Source organism: Macaca fascicularis, chromosome 15 (assembly GCF_037993035.2).
Source record: "Macaca fascicularis isolate 582-1 chromosome 15, T2T-MFA8v1.1".
Lineage (NCBI taxonomy): Eukaryota > Metazoa > Chordata > Mammalia > Primates > Cercopithecidae > Macaca > Macaca fascicularis.
This window is the reverse complement of record NC_088389.1, coordinates 58,912,726-58,937,883: the sequence shown is the minus strand read 5'-3', so window position 1 is coordinate 58,937,883 and position 25,158 is coordinate 58,912,726. Positions and strand designations below refer to the sequence as shown.

At 40.9% G+C, this 25,158-nt stretch overlaps 2 long non-coding RNA genes across 3 annotated transcripts; one reads left to right on the top strand and one right to left on the bottom strand.

The window, feature by feature from the left end:
• The first annotated feature begins 341 nt into the window (after window positions 1–341).
• On the top strand, window positions 342–5,583 carry LOC135967555 (uncharacterized). Its single transcript, XR_010581728.2, has 3 exons — window positions 342–473; window positions 2,259–2,342; window positions 5,453–5,583. It is a non-coding gene; the product is annotated as an uncharacterized lncRNA (long non-coding RNA).
• A 6,259-nt stretch (window positions 5,584–11,842) lies between these two features.
• LOC135967403 (uncharacterized) lies at window positions 11,843–24,715 on the bottom strand. Of its 2 annotated transcripts, none has more exons than XR_012424517.1 (2): window positions 24,639–24,715; window positions 11,843–12,021 (listed from the first exon to the last, which is right to left on the bottom strand). It is a non-coding gene; the product is annotated as an uncharacterized lncRNA (long non-coding RNA). The 2 variants fall into 2 exon arrangements; XR_010581495.2 differs by lacking the exon at window positions 11,843–12,021 and adding an exon at window positions 15,332–15,439 and having other exon boundaries at window positions 24,639–24,712.
• Window positions 24,716–25,158: the final 443 nt, after the last annotated feature.

The following is a 25,158-nucleotide window of genomic DNA, read 5'->3' as shown; positions in this document are numbered from 1 at the left end:
AACAGGACCTCATCAGACACTAGATCTGCTGGCACCTTGATCTTGGACTTCCCAGCTTCCAGAATTGTGAGCAATGAATTTCTGTTGTTCATAAATTACCCGGTCTAAAATATTTTGTTATAGCAACAGGAATGAACTTAGATACCACTATACACACTCTGCTTGCACTGATGGTGCTTTGGAGGTTGAAGGAATTGGGTGCTCGATGTGGGCTGAAGAGTTATGGGAAAAGGGCGGTTGTTGCATGTTACTGGAGTTGAAAAGTAGAAAAGCGAACATTTATGTGACTAAGAAAAATGGAAATCCCTTACCCCTGAAGATCTTCAGTGATATTAAGAAGATTCTCTCTTTCCCATCACGTATGGATTTAGGGTTAAAGTCATTCCACTTAAATATTATGGCAACAGAGAGGCCCTCAGGACCTGGAGACCTCCAAGCTGCTGCTGACTTTTGAGTTTCACAACATTGAGAAGGTAGGGGGGATTATTTTCAATACATCTTTTCTAGAGAAGGACGAAATACAATGTGTGTGTGTGTGTGTGTGTGTGTGTGTGTGTGTTGGCGGGAGGGTGGGGGTGGTGATTCAGGAGAATCTGAAATAGGTCAGCTTGATACTGAATTGATCATCATTGTTGCTGTAACAAATTAGCCATGATTAACACAATTAACTTTAGTGGCTTAAAAACAAGCCTCCACTGTCTTTGGAGGAAACTAGCAGCCAATGGGATTGGTTAGTATCCAAGATCATTGTTAAGTGTCAGAGCAGGCAGGAGCCCATTCCTGATGGAAGCCTGAAATATGGGGTGGGAATGACTCAGGGGAGAGTCAGTGACTCCTGCTCTGCACTTTGGGTCAAACAGCTGTATGGTGAACTGAATAATGGTCCCCCAAGGATGCCCACATCCTGTTCCCTGGAACCTATGAATGTTTCATTCCATGGTAAAAGTGACTTTGCAGATGCAACTAAATTAAGGATTTTGACATGGGGAGATTATCCTGAATTATTAATATCTGGATGGGCACAATATAATCACAGGAGTCTTTATAAGAGGGAGACAGGAATTGCAGGGAGGGGAGACAATGGAAGCAGAGAACTGAGTCACATAGCCATTGGCCAAGGAATACAGGTGGCCTCTAGGGGTCACAAGAGGCAAGGAACAGATCCCTTCCAAATCCTCTCTCAGAAGGAACTATCCCTGCTGACACCTTGATTTGAGCCTCAGAATACTCATTGTAGGCATCTGACTCCCAGAACTGTACGAGAATAAATACATGTTGTTTTAAGCCACTAAAGTTAATTGTGTTAATTGTTAATTTGTTACAGCAGCAATGAAAAACAAACACAAGTTGGAAGCAATATAATGAACCAACAATAGGGGACTGTGTGACTGAAGCTCGTTTTTGTAGAGGGAACACACTTACGGGAACTAGTGTAGAGTTTGAGCTTTTGAGGTGAGCAGATGTGGAGATCTGAGTCCAGTACTATCCTTTCTAGTGGTGTGATCATGAGCAAGTGACTTATCCTCTTTGAGTCTCAATTTCTTCATCTGTAAAATGGGGATACCCACTTCATAGTCTTGTGAGGGCTGAACTGTGCCTGGGACACAGTAGGCACTCACTCAATAGTAATGTCTATTATCATTATCATTTAAAAAAATCTGAAAGGACCTAAAGCAACAGGAATAATAAAAAAGTAATAAAAGGTGCATTATAACAATTAAAGAATCTGGAAATGTTCAGAGTTTTATAAAGGTCTAATTCATTCTCAAACAATGAACTATAGTCCATTGCTCTGCCTCTTGGGTAATGTTTTTACTACTTTTATTTTTACAAGTTACTTACAATTAAATGTTTTATCTTGCCAGTTCTTTTAAATAACTTTTCAAAGTGTACAACATTTGTACTGTCTTCCATTAAATTGCTTTTGTCCATGTGGTTTTGCTCCCAAGGTTTTGAGGTGGTAGGGACTCTGAGTGAGGGCAGAAGGCAAACAGGGAAAGAAAAAGGGAGCTGGGCCTTCTGGAGTCTGGAGGGACAGCCTGGGGCATCTGGGGACAGAGAGCAAGCACCCTTTTGTTTGATACTTAACTCTGGGAGGAAAAAATCAAGGTTAAACTGTGATTTTAAGCAAATCATGTTTACTTAAGTAAGTAATTCATTGTGGGTATTTTTTGCAAATGGTTTAAAACCGTGTCTCTATTTAGTTATGCAGATATTAGCAGGTAAGGAGAACTTTATTTTTAATATTAATTCAACAGACATATTGAGCATCCACCATTGGCCAGCAGACGAAAGAATGGATTTGGGAGGGAAGCAGTGAGTGGATGAAGAGAAACACAAAAGTGAGTAAATCAAGCTAACGAGTTGCCATAAGCCTATTATCTACTTTCACATTTTTCCATATTTACCTTATATCTCTATTTCTCTTTTCATTTTCAAAATAATTTGAAAGTAATTTTAAGACATCATGATTCTTCATCCCTATATATTTCAACATAAATCTCTGCTATGGACTGAATTGTGTCCCCCTCAAATTCACACATTGAAGCCCTAACCCCAAATGTGATATTGGAGATGGGACATTTGGGGGTAATTAGGTTTAGATGAGGTCACAAGGGTGGAGCCCTCACAATAGGATTAGTGCCCTTGTAAGAAGAGATACCAGAGAGCTTCTGTGCTCTCTCGCTCTCTGTTGTGTGAGGACACAGTGAGAAGGCAGCTGTCTGCAAGCTGAGACTACAACTTTCAGGAAGAGGGCCCTCACCCAAGTTCAACTATGCTGGCACCCTGACGTAGGATCTCCAGTTCCTAGAACTGTGAGAAATAAATGTATGTTGTTTAAGCCACTCAATCTGTGGTATTTTGTTATCACAGTCCGAGTAGAGCAAGATGATTGCCTAAGAGTAAGAACATATTCCTTTATTACCATCTGCTATTATTGCTAAGAAAGTTAAACATAATTCTATAATATCATATAATATCATCTATATTCAAATGTCCCCAAAATGAGTTTTATAGCTATTTTAACCTACTCTGATATTACTGTTGTTGTTTTATTTACCTGGAATAAAACTGACCTTTGATCAGTGTTGCCAATGGCATGTCTGTTCACCATATAGCATTTGCTTGCATTGCAGAGTCCTGTTTAAAAGAAAATCACCAGGCTCTGCCAAGCTTGTCCTCTACCTTCCTATTAAATGACATCAAATACCATGTCTTGAAAAAGCTGAACCCTTTCATCTCCCCTTTCTAACTGCACCTGGGAGGAGCTTAGGCTCTCTTCTCATGGACCAACTGATGTTCACTCAGGTAGGATGAAATGGGGTACAAGAAATTAAGTTCTTTAGCCCCTTCTGCAGCTGCCAATTTTGAATTGATATCATTTGATTTGGAAAATATTAAATGTCTACCATGTGCAGGGGCCTTTCGCATGAATTATTTTGTTAAATACTCACAGAAACTCTGCAGAATATAGTGGGACCATATCTCCTTTTAGAGCCCTGGGTATACAAGAAATGTTATTATTCTTTATTTCCTTTAAGTAAACTTTGGACTCTTTGAGTTCTTGTTTTACCATGATTTTTTTTGTTTGTTTACCATTCTGCTTCACTTGTTATTGGGGTCCCCCTTCCTATCTACCTTCCTCCTTCCTTTTCTTTTCTCCTCCCACCTCCCTTAATCCCCTCTACCTTCTTTCATTCCCCTTCCATTCTACTCTTCCCCACCTCTTCATAAGTCTCTTCTGACTCCCTCTTCCCTCTGCTCTTCCTCCTCACACCTTCCTCTTCCCTCTGCCTTCTTAACCATACAGAGCTCCCTGTGGGTAGGGCTGTGGTCCATACTAATAACAGTAAATTCCCATTTATTAAGTGCTCACTGCATGCCAGGTGCATGGATGAGTCTAATTAGTCCTCACAGCAATCCTATGAGACAAGTTGATTGGTTATGATGCTTTAGGCTGCAAGTAACAAAACCCAACTAACAGTGGCCTGAATCATAAGGCATCTATTCTTTATTTAACAGGATGGAGGAAGAGGATGCTGGCCTTAGTTCAGCTGCCCAGTGGCGGCATCAAGGCCTCCAGCCTTGTGCTCTCCTCTTCTCTGTTGGGCTTATTCCTGCATGTCTGCAGTATGGCAACTGAGCCCCACATCTGCACTCAAAGGCAGAAGGCAGAGTAGAGTCTATGGTTGTGAGAAACTTTCTTTACCTGTTGTGAAAGGAAAATATCTCAGGCCCCCAAAATCACTAAGCTAAAGGGAAAATTCAAGCTGGGAACCGCTTAGGGCAAACCTGCTTCCCATTCCTATCAAAGTTATTCCTCTGCTCACTGAGATAAGAGCACACCTGATTGCCTCCTTTGGAAAAGTGAATGAGAAACTCAAAAGAATTCAACCGTTTGTCTCTCACCTATCTGTGACCTGGAAGCCCCCTTTCCCCTTCGAGTCTTCCTGCCTTTGCTTGAGTTGTCCTGCCTTTCCAGACTGAAACAATGTTTATCTTACATATATCGATTGATGTCTCACGTCTCCCTAAAATGTATAAAACCAAGCTGTGACCCGAACGCCTTGGGCACATGTTGTCAGGACTTCCTGAGGCTGCGTCACAGGTGCACATCCTCAACCTTGGCAAAATAAACTGGATTTTCCAGGTCCACTCTGTGCTTCTCTCTCTTTAATCTTTTTCTTCTCGACTCATTGGCCTAACATGTGTTACATGGTCACTGCTAGCCACAAGGGAGACTGGGAAACTGAGTGTTGAGCTTTTTTAGCCTCTGTAGTGGTGAGAAGAGAGAAGGGATTTGGGAATTTCCTTTGGATGGCTACTTAACACTGTCTGCTTCATAATTGGCTTTCCTTTTACAAAACAAAAACAGAGACTCAGAAGAGTTCTTATTCGCCCCAAGGATCAAGCTGCTAAGAAGAACTTGAATCCACATTTCTTTGACTTCAAGTTCACAAGATTTTCAATAAGCAAATCTTACCCACTCAGGGCATTCTATAAGGCACACAGCTCTCTTGCCACCCTCATATGTGCATTTATTTATTCAAACATCTCTGAGTGCTTATTGTGTGCCAACCCTGGGCTGAACACCAGGGGTCCAGAGATGGATGAGCAGGGCACAGTCCAGTGGGCTCGTTGATGCATTAACAGATGGTTCAAGTTCAGAGTGGTAAGTGTGCCAGGAGAGCTGGCGTGTGAGCACAGATGAAGAAGGGTGTGAATGACTAAGCTTCCAAAACATACCTTGCCCCATGTCGCCTGCTAGAGAGTGGCAGAGCAGGGACTCAGAGTCTGAGTTGTCTAATTACAAAGCTGGAACCCTGCCCCTCTTCCCTTGGACCTTCTGCCGTGCATAGCAGCCAGTGGAGGGAGCAACTCTGACACCCAAGCAGGCACGGACCCCAGCTCTATGTAGGTGGCTTCTGAATGATGATGGTTCTCTTCACAGCATTGCCCAGAAGTGATGGCATGAGCTTAAAGAAAACAAAAGCAGCGCCAACTCCGGAATAATCCCCCTGCAAGCCTGTTCAGTGTTTTCTTCTAAAAATAAATAAATAAATAAATAAATAAATAAAATAAGAACTGTTTTGGTCACATCTAAGCTGGGCTCAGCAGAGTGAAGCTAGCCATCTAGATCTTCATGTCCTAGCTATTTGTTTTTCTTCAGTGGTGTCATTCTCTCCCTTAACTAGGTCACTCAGTTTCCCATTTGGCTTTACCTATGGTTGGTTGAAGGCTGTAAGTGAAAGGAAATGCCAACTTCTCACAACTTGGAGAAAAACCCAGCCCAGTCATGGCTTTTCCTCCCACTGTAGAAGCTGAAAATGCCAGACACTCACATCCCAATCTCCCTTGCACCAAGCAGAGTCATGGCCTGGGCTCAGCCAATCAGACGCATCACTCCTGAGCTGAATTACAAGCGAGTGAAGTGCAGAAGGAGGGACCCTGCAGGATCCATTCTAGCAAGGGCTTTGGCAGCCAGAGCAGCCACAACAGTTTCCCGAGGCGGCAGATCTGGTGGCTGCATCTGAATGGAACAGCAGAGGACTGGCATTGTAAACTGAGCTGCAGGTCCCTAACAGCAACAGCCGAGTCTCCACAGGGCCGGTTCTGAGCCTGCTTTCCAACATCGTCCCAGCTGTATGGCCTCCAAGGCTGGTTTTAGGCCCTCTCATATACTCTGTGTGCTATCCAATATCCTACAATAAATTCCTTTCTTGTGTAAATCAGGAAAAATTAGTTTGTTGCTTGCAAACTAAGCACCCTGGCTGTTACATGTACAACTTCTGGAAGGACATGCAGGCACAATCCATTACTGAAACGACTAGTCTTTTTGAAAGCTTTCTACTGGGCACAAAGGATGCTGCAAAAAAAAAATTTTTTTTTTGAACTGGACTTTTGATTTCAGAATAGTTTTAGACACACAGAAGAAGTGCAGAGTAGTTCAAAGAGTTCTCATATATTCCATAGCCAGTTTCCCATATTCTTAGCATCTTATGTTAGTAAGGTACAGTGGTCACAATTCATAAGTCATTACTGATACATTAACACTAACTAAAGTCCAAATATTATTCAGATTTCCTTAGTTTTTACCCATTTTATCTAATGTCATTTTTCTGTTCCAGGATCCTATACAGAATACCAAATTACATGTAGTTGTCAGTTCTCCTTAGCCTCCTTTTGGCTGTGACAATTTCTCAGGCTTTGTTTTTGGTGATTTTGACAGTTTTGAGGAGGACTGGTCAGTTATTTTGTAGCATGCCCCTCTACTGGCATGTGTGTAACATTTTCCTCATGATTACATTGGGGTTATGGGTTTTGAGGAAGAAGACCACAGAGGTAAAGTGCCGTTCTTGCTACATCAGATCAAGGGCGCATCCTATCAACATGACATATGACACTGACCTCAATCACCTGGTTGAGGTAGCGGTTGTCAGGTTTCTTGGCTGTAAAGTAATTCTTTTTCCCCTTTTTCATACTGTACTCTTTGGGAGGAAGGAAATATACACATCCCAAAATTAGAGTAGGGAATTATGCTCTACATCCTTGAGAGTGGGGTGCCTACATAAAGTACTTGAAATTCTGCAGGGGAGATTTATTCCATACCAATATAAATAAATGAGTGAATAAATAAGTGAGAGATCTATTCTCTCCTGCTTATTTATTCACTCATTTATTTACATCAGTGTGATGCCATGGATATTTATTTTGCACTTTGGGTTACACTCTAGTACTACTTTATTTTGGTGCTCTTGTGCCCCACTGGTATATTCTCCATCAATATGTCTTATAAAAAACAACAAAACAAAAGCACTTCCTTACCATCTGGCATTACAAGATGCTCCAGGCTTATCTTGTATATTTCCTGCACCATCCTAGCATCAGCCATTACTCTAAGGCATCTTGGTTCCCTTTATTGGAGAATGGGATTAGAAACCAAGATCGGCTGGGTGCAGTGGCTCATGCATGTAATGCCAGCACTTCGGGAGGCCAAGGCAGGCGGGTCACCTGAGTCAGGAGTTTGAGACCAGCCTGGCCAACATGGTGAAATCCTGTCTCTACTAAAAATACAAAAAATTAGCTGGGCATGGTTGTGGGCACCTGTGATCCCAGCTACTCAGGAGGCTGAGGCAGGAGAATCGCTTGAACCTGGGAGGCGGAGGATGCAGTGAGACGAGATCCTGCCATTGCACTCCAGCCTGGGTGACAAGAGCAAAACTCCATCTCAACAAACAAACAAACAAACAAACAAAAGAAACCAAGATCTAGGTGCTAGGCATGCACCTAGGGTGTTGCTACTAGGGTGTCATTGCCCCTGGAGTGTCATTGCTTCTAGGCCCTCTCAGCTGACAGAGCAAGGAAATATATGTGTGTACACTAACCTGTGCATATCCATATATCCATAAATATTTCCTTGTATAGCCATCTGGATCTATATTAAGTTTAACACGAGTGCTTGCTGATGTCTTCAACTCTGCTCTATTACTACATTGATCAGTGTAGCCTTTTCCCCTTGCTTACCTGTAACCTCTGGCTCCAACAGTGAGAAACCTGGCTTCTACCATCTGCTACCTATTTACTTCATTGTTTAATTCTAGTATACTTAAGTGCTGATTTCAGAATTGTTAGCTCGTACCCCTGTGGGAAACGACTTTGTCACTAGACTACAGTGCTTAGGTGCCGTTCCCTTGGCCTTTCTCTTGGCCAGGCCTCACTCATTTCTAAAGTTATACTTAGTTCAGTACCTTTTTCTCTCACCCATTTCAGTAAGCTTGTTAAAAACATTTGTACAAACTTTCCTTTTTTCCCTGTTAGGCAGATTTTCAGTTCGGCCTCAGACTGGAACCCCTTCCTTTTCCTGAATTCTCTTCCTCTTTTTCACTCTTTGCTCTTCATCCTGAAACTGTGGTTTCATGCTGCTAGTCCTTCACCTGCGGTAGGCCAAGGAACATGTTTGGTCTCTATCCTGAAGGAGCAAAGGTGTGTTCCCACAACCTGGGGAAGCATCACATAGACCTCTGGGGGAGCAGATTGTCCAGAACAGAGAACCCATGAAACAAGAAAACCTTTCTCTTTCTGTTATTTGCAGCCTCTCAGAGCATTACTTAGGTGTGTTATTACGATAATTTAACCCCCATCCACAGACATACGCGTGGAAAGGAAGAAAGGCGTTGAATGGAGACAGAGACCACCATCCCGCCACATGGAGGATTGGGAGAACTGACTGCAAGGCAGGGCGAGACTCAGCCATGCCACGGCCATGCCACAGTACTACAGAGCATAGCTTTTCCAAGATCAAATCATTCATGATCACAAGATTTCATTTGCCTTGAAACATTAAGTTCTTTTACTTTCTCTATTATTATTATTATTATTATTTTTAATCAGAATATTAGAATACTTTGAAAAATCACCCACTCCTCCCTGAAAGGTATTCTAAATACCATTCTCAATAATCCTTGTGGCTCTATCATGGGGAATCTGAAGTTTGAAGTGACATCTCTCATCAATTCTGCCCCTGGGGATAAAGTGGAAGCCTGACAGCTGATCACTTCTTGCCTTTGATAAGCACCTTTCTTATTCTAATTACACCTTTCCTTAAAGTAACTGTTCCAGCTTCCCACCCTCACCCTGCCCCTTATATCCCCATTTAAAAGGAGCTTATTCAGATAGCTTGTGAATAATGATACCTCAGGATGGTTTAATGGGGAAAAAGGAAACCTGTAGAGAGAGCCTTATCTCGGGTGAGTGTCTCAAGCATCCAAGATTATCTCCCTGTCACCCTGTGACCCATCTTCTTCGTGCCACCTTTTAATTTTGGTAGCAATTACGGTGTATATGGATAATGCCCATTAGCATATTCATGGTCATCTCTTCATATTTATTGTCCGCACAACTCATTAATCTTCATCTACTTTGTGTGCTTGACAGCTCAATCTATTTTGCAATCTCTGGGAAGCAGCCATGGCCCCCCAAAGCCTTTGTTTTCCTGTAAATAAACTGTGTTGGGGACCAGGGGACAATGATGCATCCTGTGGTGATTGACACCAGCCACGGCTACTAATCAGGATGGGACTTCATTGCCAGCTGAGTCGAGTGCATTATGGGGCCATTGTTCCAATGCTGCCAGGGCAAGAACACACACAGCCAGTCACCTTCGCAAGATGGGTTGATTGTTCTTCAAGATTAGACTGAGTTGCCTTATTATCCATCCCAGACAACAAGGCATCTCACCCAAACAGACGCATTTGCAGGAACAGCCAGTGCACTGGCCAGATTTGAATTGCTAATGTATAATCTGCCCGGCACAGATGTGCAGTGAATATTTGGATGTTGTTTTGCCCGTCAGTTGAGGAGGATGAATTGATGAGGTGATGAGTATTCAGTGATGGGTCCTGGATGTTGGCCAACAAAAGAGTTTGAGCACTTGCACGGACGATCGTCAGATTATCCCCCAAAGTGCTCGTGCCATCATTCAGCAGCAAATTCTAGGACAGTCTAGCAGAGTGTACTTCTGGTTGGTGGAAAGTTCCCTTTCTTTTCTGGTACAATTAGATGTTTTGCTGTGTTTTTCAGGCTTACGAAAGATATAGAAGTTGCCTTTATCGCCCTTCCCTGCCAACTCTTAAGGATATGAATAATGGTTTAGGAGCTAACTACTTAGGTTTCAATTTAGCTTCAGCATTTTCTAGCCGATTTTCTTAAGTTCTTTGTGCCTCTGTTTCCTCATTTGTTAAAACAGAATGAAAAATTCTACCACCCATCTAGAACTATTGTGAGCATTAAATTGGATAACGTACACAGACTAAGTGCTAGAACAGTGCCTAATGCATAGTAAATGCTGACAAGATGTTACCTATTACTGTATTGTTGGTCATTTGCTTTCTCTCAGTATTACTGTGGTCAAGTAGCTTGGATATACTGGAAATAAAAAATCCATTTTCATTATCTCAGGAGAGCTCGTGGCCTATATTATGCTACTTTGCCTGGTACATTTCCAATAGAAAATGTACCTTTCCTATAGGAATGGAACTTTTCCTATAGTTATATAACCATGAAACCCTTTTTCCTGAAGCATTTTTTACAGCTTATTTTCCCTGGAACATACTATAGGAAAAGCAGCTCTAGAAGGTAAACATTTACAAAACTTTGAAAGAAAAACATGTGACTGAAGAATTTTATATACAATCAAGCTATTTCTATGCAAGACAATGGGAATTATACGAATTCATATATTCTCTCTGAAAAAATGTTATTCAAAGATGTGTTCCATAGAAAGGGAACAATGAATCTAAGGTAGAAACGAGTGAGACCAGTTGATTGCATTGAAGTAAGTCCAAACAACTGCAGCAAATATATTATCAAAATTGAAATAAAAAAAGAAAATATTTGAAAGAAATTATTTATATTGAAATAATGGGATAATGAAATACATCAATGAATAGCAGAAGAATGAAGAAAATCAGAAGGAAAAGCAAGTGTTTTAAGAAAAAAGATAGTAAAATGAATATATACACATATATATTATGTATATATGTATTACGTGTGTATATATACACACACACATACAGTGTACACATATACAGTTGTGTATATATGTGTGTACATATATACAGGTCTGTATGTGTGTGTGTGTGTGTGTGTGTGTATATATATACACACAGGTATAATAAGAGCAACCTCAGTAATTTTTTTTTTTGAGATGGAGTTTTGCTCTTTTTGCCCAGGCTGGAGTGCAATGGCGCGATCTCGGCTCACCGCAATCTCTGCCTCCCGGGTTCAAGCGATTCTCCTGCCTCAGCCTCCCGAGTAGCTGGGATTACAGGCATGTGCCACCATGCCTGGCTAATTTTGTATTTTTAGTAGAGATGGGGTTTCTCCATGTTGGTCAGGCTGGTCTTGAGCTCCCTACCTCAGGTGATCCACCCGCCTTGGCCTCCTAAAGTGCTGGGATTACAGGCGTGAGCCACTGCGCCGGGCCAACCTCAGTAATCTTTAATAAAATATTAAAAGCCAATACTATGAGATACAAGAAAAAACACTAAATCTAAGATTTCTCTGCTTATTAGACAAACCAAAAAATATTCAAAATTAAAATATGGGTAAGATATGATTATTTAAACGTCAACAAAGTCAGGTCTGAGGATATTAGTATCGAACAATGCAGAATTATGCAAGTCAAAGAGTATTAAATTGCTAATTTCATTTCTTTATCTTCAGTGCTATGCACAGGGTAGGTCCTAAATATATATGAGTAAGATTTATTGTGGAAGTGGAAGCAACAAGTGAAAGGTATGTGAGAAGGCATGATTTGCCTGCAAGGACCTCTCGAGGGTAAGTTTAAAAAAAAAATTTATTGACACACAATATTTGTACATACCGACAGTGTAACATGACATTTTGTTATTTTGTTGCATGCATACAATATGTAATGATCAAGTCAGGGTATTTGGGGTATTCACCATCTTGAGTATTTATCATTTCTTGGTGTTGGGAACATTTCAGGTCCTCTTCTAGCTATTTTGAAATATACAATACATTGTTGTTAACTATAATCACCCTATTCTGCTATTGAATATTAGAACTTATTTTTCAGTCTAACTGTATATTTGTATCCATTAACTAACCTCTCTTTATCCCTCCGACCCCCTCCCAGCCTCTGGTAACTATTTTTCTACTCTCTATATCCATGAGATCAATTTTTTCTCTCTCTCTCTGTCTCTGTTTGTCTCTCTCTCTCTTTCTCTCTTTCTCTTTCTTTCTTTCTTTTTCTTTCTTTCTTTCTTTCTTTCTTTCTTTCTTTCTTTCTTTCTTTCTTTCTTTCTTTCTTTCTTTCTTTCTTTTCTTTCTGTCTTTCTCTCTCTCTCTCTCTCTCTCTCTCTCTCTCTCTCTCTCTCTCTCTCTTTCTTTCTTTCTGAGACTGAGTCTCGCTCTGTTGCTGCAGCTGAAGTGCAATGGCGGGATCTCCGCTCACTGCAACCTCCGCCTCCCGGGTTCAAGCGATTCTCTTGCCTCAGTCTCCTGAGTAGCTGGGATTACAGGCACCCGCCACCATGCCCGGCTAATTGTTTTGTATTTTTAGTAGAGACGGGGTTTCACCATGTTGGCCAGGCTGGTCTCAAACTTGTGACCTCAGGTGATCCACCCGCCTCAACCACCTAAAGTGTTGTGATTACAGGCATGAGCCACCACGCCCAGCAGAGATCAATTTTTTTAGTGCCCACATATAAGTGAGAAGATATCTGTCTGTCTATGCCTGGCTTATTTCACCTAACATAATGACTTCCAGTTCCATCCATGTTGCTGCAAATGACAGGACTTCATCCTATTTTACCGCTGAATAGTATGCCATTTTGAATATATACACCACGTTTTCTTCATCCATTCATCTATTAATGGACACATTTAAAAGATTTCGTATCTTTACTATTATGGATAGTTCTGCAATAAATAAGGGGGTGAACGTATTCCTTTGATATACTGAGTTCCTTTCGTTTTTTTTTGGATAGAGTCTTGATCTGTTGCCCAGGCTGAAGCGCAGGGGAGCCATCTTGGCTCACTGCAATCTCCACCTCCTGGGTTCAAGCGATTCTCCTGTCTCAGCCTCCAGAGTAGCCGGGACTACAGGCGCATGCCATAAAGCCCAGCTAATTTTTTAATTTTTAGTTGAGATGGGGTTTCACCATATTGGTCAGGTTGGTCTCAAACTCCTGACCTCAGGTGACCCACCTGCCTCAGCCTCCCAAAGTGCTGGGATTACAGGCACGAGCCACCAAGCCTGGCCCAGATTTCCTTTCCTTTGGATAAATAGCCAGTAGTGGGATTGCTGGATTGTATGGTATCTCTATTTTTATTTTTATTATTATTTTAAAAAATCTCCATACTGTTTTCCATAATACTTGTACTAATTTATATTCCCACCAATAGTGTATGAGTTCCCTTACTCTGCATCCTCACCGGCATCTACTTTTTTTTCTTTCTTTTTTTTTTCTTCTTTTTTTTTTTTTTGAGATGGAGTCTTGCTCTTGTTGCCCTGGCTGGAGTGCAATGGTAGGATCTCTTCTCACTGCAACCTCTACCTCCCCTGTTCAAGCGATTCTCCTGCCTCAGCCTAATGAGTAGCTGGGATTACGGGCACCTGCCACCATGCCTGGATAATTTTTGTAGTTTTGGTAGAGATGGGGTTTCGCCATGTTGGCCAGGCTGGTCTCGAACTCTTGACTTTGTGATCCACCCGCCTTGGCCTCCCAAAGTGCTGGGATTACAGGCGTGAGCCACCATGCCTGGCCTAATTTTTTTTTCTTTTTGTCTTTTTATTAACAGTCATTCCAACTGAGGTAAGATGTTGAAGTGCCCAGCATCACTAATGAGCTATGATTAGTGATGTTGAGCATATTTTTACACACCTATTGGTTATTTGTACGTCTTCTTTTGGGAAATGTTGGATTTTTTTTTTAACTGTTGAGTTGTTTGAGTTTCTTTTATATTCTGGATATTAGTCCCTTGTCAGATGAGTAGTTTCCAAATATATTCTCCTATTTAACAGGTTGTCTCTTCATTCTGTTGTTTTCGTTGCTGTGCAGAAGCTTTTTAGTTTAATATAGTTCCATTTGTCTGTTTTGTTGTTGTTGTTGTTGCCTACTCTTTTGATATCTTAGCTATAAAATCTTTGCCTAGATCAGTGTCCTCAAGTGTTTCCCCTGTGTTTTCTTGCAGTAGTTTCACAGTTTAGATTTAAGTCTTTAATCAATTTTCAGTGGGTTTTGTATATGGTGAGACAAAGGAGTCCAGTTTCATCCTTCTGAATAGGAATATCAAGATTTCACAGCACCATTTATTGCAGAGGGCATCCTTTCCCCAATGTATGTTCTTTGTGCCTTCGTCAAAAATCAATTGGCTGTAAGTATGTGGATTTATTTCTTGGTTCTCTATTCTGTTCCACTAATCTATGTGTCTGTTTTTAATACCAATACTCAGCTGTTTTGGTTACTATAGCCCTGTAATGTATTGCATTGGGGATTGCACTGTAAGGAACTGTATTACATGTATAGATTGCTTTGGGTAGTGTGGTCATTTTAGCAATATTAATTCTTCCAATCTATGAGCATGGAACATCTTTCCATTTGTTTGTGTCTTCTTCAATTTATTTCATCAGTGTTTTGCTGGATACATTTATTCTTAGGTATTTTATATATTTTTGGTAGCTATTATAAATGGGATTGGATTCTTCATTTCTTTTTCTGCTAGTTCACTATTGGTGTATAGAAAAACTACTGATTTTTGTATGTTGATTTTACATCCTGCAAATTTACTGATTTTGTTTATCAGATCTGAGGGTTTTTTTTGATGGAGTCTAGGTTTTTCTACATATAAAATCACATCATCTGCAAAGAAAAACAGGCCAAGCACAGTGGCTCACATCTGTAATTTCAGCACTTTGGGAGACTGAGGAAGGAGGAGTGCTTGGGTCCAGGAGTTCAAGACCAGCCTGGGCAACATTGGGAGATCCCATCTCTACAAATTTTTTTTTTTTTAATTAAAACATACAAAGAGGGATAATTTGACTACCTCTTTTCCAATCTGGATGTCTTGTATTTGTTTCTCTTGCCTAGATTGCTCTCATTAGGACTTCCAGTACCATGTTGAACAGAAGTGGTGAAAATGAGCATCGTTGTCTGATCCAGTACTTAGAGGCAAGGCTTTTAGCTTTTCCTCATTTGGTATCATGTCAGCTGTGAGTCTGTCATATATGGGCTTTTTTATGTTGAGGTATGTTCCTTCTGTACCTAGTTTGCTTTTTTTTTTTTTTTTCATGAAGGGTGATGAATTTTACTAAATGCTTTTTCTGCAGTTATTGAGATGACCTTATGGCTTTTGTCCTTCATTCTGTTTATGTCAGGGGTCCCCAGACCCTGGGTCATGGACTGGTACCCTCCTGGAACAGCAAGAGATGAGTCAGTGAGTGAGCATTACCACCTGAGCTCCACCTCCTGTCAGATCAGAGGCAGCATTCGATTCTCACAGGAGTCAGAACACCATTGTGAACTGTGCATGTGTGGGATCTAGGTTGTGTGCTCCTTATGAGAATCTAATGCCTGTTGATCTGAGGTGGAACAGTTTCATCCCGAAACTACCCCCACTCCCCCCACCCCACGATCCATGCAAAAAACGTCTTCAATGAAACCAGTCCCTGGTACCAAAACGGTTGGGGACCGCTGGTTTATATGATATATAATGTTTACTGATTTGTGTATATTGAACCATTCTTGTATCCCTGGGATAAATTCACTTGATCATGGTGGATTATCTTTTTGAAGTGCTTCTGAATATGGTTTGCTAGTATTTTGTAAATGTAAAAACTACTATGTGTCTATGTTCATCAGGGATATTGGCCTGTAGTTTTCTTCTTTTGTTGTGTCCTTGTCTAGTTTTGGTATCAGCATAACACTGGCTTCATAGAATGAGTTAGGGAGAATTACCTCCTCTTCAGTTTTTTTGGAGTAACTTCAGGGGAACTGATGTTAGTTCTTCTTTATAAGTTTGGTAGAATCCAACAGTGAAGCCACTTGGTCCTGGACTTTTCTTTGTTGGAAAACTTTTCATTACTGATTCAATCTTGTTAGTTGGTCTGTTCAGGGTTTTTCTTTCTTCCTGATTCAATCTTGATAGGTTTACGTGTCTAGGAATTTATCCATTTCCTCTAGGTTTTCCAGTTTGCCAGTGTATAGCTGTTTATAATAGTCTCTAATGTACTTTTATATTTCTGTGTTATCAGTTGTAATGTCTCCTTTTTCATTTCTGATTTTATTTGGCTCTTCTCTCTTTTTTCTTCTTGGTTAGTCTAGCTAGTGGCTTATCAATATCAATTGTATCTTTTAAAAAACCCCCAACTTTTTGTTAATCCTTTGTATTGTATTTTTGGTCTCTATTTCATTTAATTTTTTTCTGATATTTGTTATTTCTTCTACTAATTTTTGGGTTTGGTTTGTTCTTGCTTTTCTAGTTTTTTGAGGTGCATTATTAGATCGTTTATCTGAAATCTTTCTACTTTTTTGATGTAGGTATTTATTGCTATAAACTTCCCTCTTAGTACTACTTTTGCTGTATCCCATAGGGTTTGGTAAGTTGTGCTTTCCTTTTCATTTGTTTCAAGAATTTAAAAAAATTTCCTTCTTAAGTTTTTCATTGACCCAGTGGGTGTTCGGAAGCATGTTGTTTAATTTCCATGTATTTGTACCATTCTCAAAGTACCTCTTGTAATTGATTTCTAGTTTTATTCCACTGTGGTCTGAGAAGAACTTGATATAATTTCAATTTGTAGAAATTTGTTGAGACTTGTTTTGTCTAATATATTATATACCCTGGAAAATGTTCTGTGTGCTGATGAGAATAATGTGTGTTGTGCAGCTGCTGGAGAAAATGTTCTATAAATGAGTGTTAGGTCAATTTTGTCAAAAGCACAGTTTAAATACATTATTTCTTCGTTAATTTTCCATTTAAATGATCTGTCTAATGTTGAGAGTGGGGTGTTTAAGTCCCTCACTATTATTTCATTGGCATCTATCTCTCCCTTTAGATCTAACGAATTTGCTGAATGTACCTGTGTGCTCCAGTGTTGAGTGCATGTACATTTATAATTCTTGTATTCTCTTGCTTAATTGATCCTTTTATCATTAATACACTCTTTGTCTCTTTCTCCTGTTCTGACTTTTTTTTCCCTAAGCCCTTTAATATTCACTTCAACAGTTGAGGCACAAACAATAATAAAACTGCATTTTTTATTTTACAAGAAGATTTTGTATGATATCTACATGATATACCAATTTTCTCACAATCTCTTTGGCAATAACATTTCATTAACACTCTAGTCCACAAACTAATTCAACAGGGTCAGAAAGGCAAGAGGAATACGGTAAAAATAAACTTATTGAGGGGTAAGAGGAATCCAAACATTTACTGACTATTATGCTCACTACTAGGTTTTACATAGTTAACATAAATTAAATGTGTATGTAAATTCTAGTTATCTGTTAATAGAACAGCATTGCTACAGCTAGGTAATTCTAAACTTTAAATGTTCTTTCACTTTAAGGACAAATCGTGGAACCAAACAATATGTCTTTGCCTCAAAATGCATGTCAATGTGCACTAATATATAGTTTCCATTTCCAATTTTTTTTTTACAAGTGTGCAACATTAGCGCATGAAAATATTCAAGCTCTTGGCCAGGAATGGTGGCTCATGCCTTTAATCTCAGCACTTTGGGAGGCCGAGGTAGGCAGATCACGAGGTCAGGAGATCACAACCATCCTGGCTAACATGGTGAAACCCCGTCTCTACTAAAAATTAAAAAAAAAAAAAAAAAAAAAAAATTAGCTGGGTGTGGTGGCAGGCACCTGTAGTCCCAGCTACTTGGGAGGCTGAGGCAGGAGAATGGCATGAACCCGGGAGGCGGAGCTTGCAGTGAGCCAAGATCATGCCACCGCACTCCAGCCTGGGTGATACAGCAAGACTCCGTTTCAAAAAAAAAGAAAAAGAAAAAGAAAAAGAAAACATTCAAGGTCTTATTACTTCACTTGAACCTGGGTTTACATTCTCACCTGCCGAGCACTATTTGGCCAGCATCATCACAACTACCTGGATATACCACCCTGTTTTTAACTTGAAATCCATTTTATATGATATAAATGTAGCTACTTCTGCTTGTTGTGCTTTCCATTAGAATGGAATATCTTTTTCCATCCCTTTACTTTTAGTCTGTATGTCTTTTACAGGTGAAGTGAATTTCTTATGGGCAGCATATAGTTGGGTCATTAAAAAAAAATCTGTTCTGTCAGTTTTTTCCACTCTTAAGTGAAAAATTTAATCTGTTTACATTCAAGAGTGTTACTGATATGTGAGGACTTACTCCTGTCATTTTGTTAACGTTTTCTTGTTGTTCTATATAATTTTTGTTCCTTTCTTTCTTTCTTATCGTTGCAGTTTGGTGATTTTACACAGTGGTAACATTTGAGTCCCTTCTCTTCCTCATTTGTTTGCTTTACCAGTGAGTTTGATAGTTTTGTGTGTTTTCATGATAGTAGATATCATCCTTTTGCTTCCAGGTGTAGAACTCCCTTAGGTACTTCTTGTGGGGCTGGTCTAGTGGTGTTGAATTCCCTCAGTTTTTGCATGTCTGGGAAAGACTTTGTTTCTCCTTCATTTATGAAGGATAGCTTTACTGGGTATAGTGGTCTTGCCTGCCAGTTTCTTCTTTTTTTCTTTCTTTCAGCACTTTGAATGTATCATCCCATTTTTTCCTAGACTGTAGGGTTTCTGTTGAGAAATTGGCTGTCTGATGGGGTTTCCTTTATATGTGACTTTTCTCTGGCTGCTTTTAGAATTCTCTCTTTGTCATTGACTTTTGACAGCTTGACTAGAATGTGCTGTGGAGAAAACTTGTGGAGTTATATCTGTTTGAGAATCTCTGAGCTTTCTATATCCTGTATCTGGATGTACACTTGGTACACTTGGGAAGTTTTCAACTATTATTTCATTAAATAGGTTTTCTATAACTTTGGTCTTTTCTTTGTCTTCTTGAACACCCACAATTCAGATATTTGGTCACTTTTTTGTTCTTTTTTTTTTTTTTATACTTCTCCTTTTCTGTTGCTTTTCTCTCTTTCCTTCCCCTTTCCCTTTCTTTCTTTCTTTTTTTTTTTTTTCCTGGCTTGTTTCAAAAGACCTGTCTTCAAGTTCTGAAATTCTTTCTTCTGCTTGATCTAGTCTACTGTTGAAGCTCTCAAGTGTATTCTTTTAAATTTCATTCCTTAAATTCTTTAGTTCCCGGATTTGTTTGATTCCTTTTTTAAGATATCTGTCTCTCTGGTGAATTTCTTATTCATATGTTAAATTTAAAATTTCATTGTATTGTTAATCTCAATACAATTAAATAATTGTTAGTGTGTTCTCTTGTATCTCACTGAACTTCATTAATATCATTATTTTGAATTCTTTTTTCAGGATTTTATAAATTTGTTTTTCATTGGAATCTGTTACTGGAAAATTATTGCTTTTTTTTGGGAGGTGTCATACTTCCTTGCTTTTTCTTGTTTCTTGTGTCCTTATGTTGATATCTGTGCATCTGTTTTAAGTCACTTCTTCCATTTTTTTGGATTGGCTTTGATAGAGGGAGACTGTTTCCTAAAGATGTATCTATGGTGTTGGGTAGGGCACTTTAGCTTTGATTCTGGGTGCATGCATATGATTTTTTCTACCGTAAAAAGCATTGGTGGTATCTGTGATTTTTCTCAGCGACTTAGACTGCAGTTGTTAGTGGAGGCTGTGGTGAGGTTTTACTGGGGGTGGGGATGCCAGTCATCAGTCCTCAGGCCCCATTTGTGGCAGTGGTGAGCTAAATGTGTCTTGGGCCTCCAGCAGGTGTGTCTGAGCACCAGCATTAGGGGGTCCAAACACGCCAATTCTTGGACCTACAGGAGGCCCTTGCTATAGCGCTGGCAGTGACAGCAGTAGGCTGGGTGTGTGGCTGAGTCTGTCATTCCCTGGATAAGGTATGTGGCATGGGCAATGGCAGTAGCAGTGCTGGCACAACACTTGGACTCTGAAACAGTGTATGTTAGTGTTAGTGGTGGCTGCAACAGGCTTGGGAGGTGGTGTATGTGGGGGTGGGGGGGGCCACTGGGGCAGCAGGGGCAAGTTGGATAGACCCATCCATAGGCCCCTGGGAGGATTGCAGAGATGCCAGTGGTGGTGAATGAGGCAGGGCAATACCCATATCCCCAGGCAGTGCTTGAGCATGGCGGCTGGGGGCAGGGGGGTGGTGGCAGGTTGTACCAGGCCAGGCAGGCCTGTCTTCAGGCCTCCTGGTGGTGTGCTCAGGTGCTGGCTGTGTTGGGCTGGGCAGGGCAGGGTGCTCCCCAGATCCCTGGTGGAATGTTCTGGTGGCTGCAGCAGCAGCAGCAATGGTTGGAGGACCCTGTCCTTAGGGCACATGCAACTATGTAGCAGTGGACCTGCTGTTGGCAGGTGGAGTCACTGCTAGTGGCATATGCTTTGGTTTCCCAGTGGCAGCAGCAGTGGCTGCAGTGGACAGTGGCAGAGTCTGTCCTCAGGGCATGTGCACAGCAGCTCCTCTGCTTGGGGGAGCTGAGTTGCTGCTTGTGGTAGCCCTCCCAGGCAGGCAGTTATCATGCCCTAGGGAACATGCATTTTTGATTCCCTTTGTCCCTGGGGTAGCTTCACTGGTGCATTACACCACTGATTCCTCAGAGTGTGGGGACACACTATGTGTGTTAGAATGCTGGGAACCCTGGTGTTCTGCTGGGTCCAATTGGTATTGTGCTCCTGTAGACCTCTGGGTGTACATGGGGGTATATCAGTGGGGCTCCAGGCATGTGGAGATGCAGGGGCCATCGTGCCCCAGGGTAGGATGCAGTCTGGTGTGGGCTGGGCTTGCAAAATGGTGCCATGCTGTAGCTGCTTAGGATTCAGGGAGTGTATGGGACCCAGCATGAGTTTCCCCGCTTGAGCAATGCTGTTGCATGGTCTCTAGGCAGCTCCCTATGCTAGTCTCTGGGCCTGTGAAGATCCAGGGGCTGTCCCAGGGCTAGGGTTGCAAGAGTCTGTGGTGGGAATGCGGACCACTGGGGATCTCTGCCTTTCCCCACACTAGCCTCTCTGGGCTCCTAGGCAATCCTGGTTGAACCAGTTGCCTAATTTATCTCTCCTTCCATGCCTCAATTGTTTCCTGTCACTTCTCTGTTGAATTCTAGTGTTCTCTTGGATGCTCTATTCAAATGCCTCTAGTCAGCCATTTTGAAGCCTTCCCCTAGGTCTTTTTTTCCCAGGCTTACATCCCTAAGCTGCCGCAGTTCACCAATTTTCTATTACATAATAATATATTTTCTCTTGGATGAGTAGGACTTATCCAGATGGTCTCACCCCTTCAAAATAATTGCGAAGATTAAAACTGCATTTAGGAACTGTTCTAGTTGGCTTTTGCCTTTCTCCGATGCATACTCTAGAGATTCATACCACAAACTAGGTATAAGGTTTTAAGGGATCTCTTACTTTATCTGCCCAACTTGCTTTTTCTGGGAACAGCTTCCAATTTCTTCCTCAATATACCCCCTGTTCCCTTCTCCCAGCTATATGATTCCTGCTGCTGTATGATCCTAGATCTTGGCCACAATTGATGGGTTCAAGATTAGATTGCTGATCTGAGTCTGGCAACCCATAACACCTTGCCTCTGAACCTTGCTTCACTAATTTAAGGGAAGGCACCTGAACCAGGAAAGGTCCATCATAATCCTTCTCTGTTATTTTTTCAAACTCTGCAAAAGACAGCCAGTTCCTCTTTGGTGGTAGAAGTATTAAGATGGAGGGCTTGGCTTCACTGGTAGCATGTTTCCTGCTACAAAAGAGAAGTTAGTCTATCATGAAAGACAATGAAGTATCATGTAAAGAAATGGTGTTCTTGTGGTATTTGAATTCCTGGCTTCATTTGAACATCTAGCCTAGCTACATCCCTATACTTCTCTTGATTCAATCGTGTAACTTTCCTTGAATTACACAATCTATCTCAGTAGCTTCCTAAAAATCTTCCCTTTCTGCCTAAGCTAGGGTTGGGTTAAACATTTTAAATATTTGCCCATATATCTAACATATGGTAGTGTATTACTCTACTGAATTGAAGTGTTAAGTTAGGTTTCCAGGTTCTCTAATGCAAAGGAAGCATAAAATTCGGCTGAAAGCAAGCTGGTTAATGTAATTTGGTTTGAAAATAAACATCACCAATGTATTTTTTTGATAATTGTTTTTTTTTTTTTTTTGGTGTACTCTAAGCAGTTTTGCAATCTTTTCATGTCTTTTTTTCCTTGAGATTTTTCTTCATTTCTGCTTTTCAAATTTGCCTCTTAAAACTTTAAATATTTGCTAATAGAATTTAAAGTCAGTTGGTTTTTCCTCTGGACTGCTTATAGTAGAAAAAAGCTGGAGTAATCTCAATATATAATAATAAGGGATTATTATAAAGAACAAATTATGTATCTCAAACAGGGCATTAGTTGGAAATACAAATGTCTACTATGTTGTAAACTTAGTAGACATAAGTGACCAACAGGATTATTTTATAGTTTATTGCTCAAATTTCTCTTTTCTGAGGAAAAAATCTAACTTAGGAAATATCAGAAACCATAAACAAAAAATTTCTGGCGCGGTCACTCTCACTGTGACACCAATGCCAAAACCCCACTCCTCTTGACATAAACAGAGCTGCTGGCTCCAGCAGCCCCTTGGCTCAGGGGTCAGGATGGTAAAATTCTCCCTTCCCCTACCTCTCAAGAGTTGCTGCTTTATCAAGGACAGTTTAGAAAGTGGGTCATTGGGAAGATGCCCCTCCCCTGAGCTGGCAGGCATGAGAGCACTGTTGTCTGGATGATGGCACCTTCTCAGGCTATTGGGGACAGAGTTCGAGAGGGTTAAGGTTAGGAATGGAGTAAGGGGTTCAAATGAAGTGATAGAAGATAAGGGTTTTTTGATAAAAGTGGAAGTAGAGGAGGGCTGCAACTGTTCCTCTGTGTGAGTTCAGACAGGTCCCTTCCTCTTTCTGGGCTTTTCCCATCTGTGCAATACCAAATTAGGTTAGGTGGCCTCTGGGGTCCCCATCAGCTTTGACTGGCTTTGATTCTGGGAGGTGGAAAGGCAAAGGAAGGAGATCACAGGACAGTTAGTGACCCTGGCAAAGGTGGACAGAGAAGGGCTGATTGTTATTAGAGATGGAGTGAGTAGAGTGGGGCAGTGAAGTGCTCTGGTGCTTCATTTTTACTCATCATTTTTTTTGAGACAGAGTTTTGCTCTTGTTGCTAAGGCTGGAGTGCAATGGCGTGATCTCAGCTCACTGCAACCTCTGCCTCCCAGGTTCAAGCGATTCTCCTGCCTCAGCCTCCCAAGTAGCTGGGATTACAGGCAGGCACCACCACACCCCACTTTTTTTTTTTTTTGTATTTTTAGTAGAGACTGGGTTTCACCATGTTGGTCAGGCTGGTCATGAAGCATTTGCTGAAGAGGCAACTGTAGTACAATTGAAATAACTGTTAACCTCAAGTTGGACATTTGTGGGTTTGAATTGTAGCTCCACTGTTTCCTAGCTGTAAGCCTCAGACTTTCAATCTCTAAAAATGCCTATAATAATTACCTGGAAGGATGCTGTGAAGAGCAAATAAGACAATCTCTAATGAGCTCTGCAAAAGCTTCAAAGGCTGTCCAAATAGGGGTTCAGTAGACATTTGTCATTGGATCAAAGAACTGCAATACTGCTCCCCCTCAGCTGAGTAGGTCTCTTTATGGACATAACACTCCCTCTTCCATTGGCCCATCGTGTTTTTATGTGTGCGTGTGTGTATAAAGGACAAATATTTATGCATATCAAAGGGGAGGAGACTGAGAAATTCCATTATATGCAAAGTCCTGGATGGCTCAGGTAATTAAGGGTCGAATGCTGGTTCGGTTACTTTTTAATTGTGTGCCTTCAGGCAAGTCTTTCACCTCTCTGAGCTTGTGTATAAGACAGGGGATAACCATACTCACCTCAGAAGACTGATGGGAAGAGGAAAATGGACAGTAAATAGCAGAGTCTTTCTAAACCCAAAGACCTGTACAACTACAACTGCAGTGCTGCAGAGGGAGTTGTACTGAAAAAACATTACACAAAGAATTTGGTTAGGGTGAGGGCAGACTGAAGAATGATAAAGGGGTTGGACTTTGGAATCAGAGGGCCTTGAGATTCTGTCCATGCTTCAAGGCCGTGGAACACAGGCAAGTTGCTTAACTACATTCTTCTAAAAGGGAAGAACACCTACACCTCAGTGAATTGTTGCGGAGTAAGCTCTGCTATGTATGTATCTCCTATCATGCCCTGCACAAAGTAATTACCAGAATTACTATGGATAAGGCCCGAACAATTCACCTTTAATGTTCCATGCTTCTATTTTCTCTAACTTCAGCTTAGTTTTTGGAAGCTGTGAACACCTCTTAAGGGCAGAGTTCCATTCTAGGGTCCAGGAACCAGGAGCTGGAAGCTCATGGCAGGCAGGACTCTATCCCTCCCAGACCTGTGAAATCTTATTGTTACTCACTCTGGCTTAGGACAATGAAGTGAAGCTAAAATCAGGGTCCATGGATCCACGTAGTCCATTTGGAAGGACCTGCATAAAAATGGTCAAATATGCAAATGTTTAGTGCTGCTTAGTAAGGTAAGCACCATGTTATAGGTCACAATGTGGCCAAGTCTAACCGTGCTAAACTCCATGATAAGAGCCACCAGCCTTCCTGGAAAGGCTCCATTTCTCAGAAACACATGAACCAAATCATACCTTTTGTACTACATGGTAAGCTTTCTTGATGCCAAAGAAAATGGAATGTGACAGAACTTTTAATCCCATAAAAGACTCAATATATTTGGCACCCTCATTTTATAGTACTCCTTTTTGGTACAGAATCATTTTGCCAAAATACTCCTGTGACACAGATGTACATGATAAACTGTAAAATGGAATTTCACCCATTGAAGAGCCCCAAAAGAACAATATGGTAGTGCAGCATGAACCAACATGTAACTTCTAATTTTCAATATCCCCAAATTGCAAAATACTAATA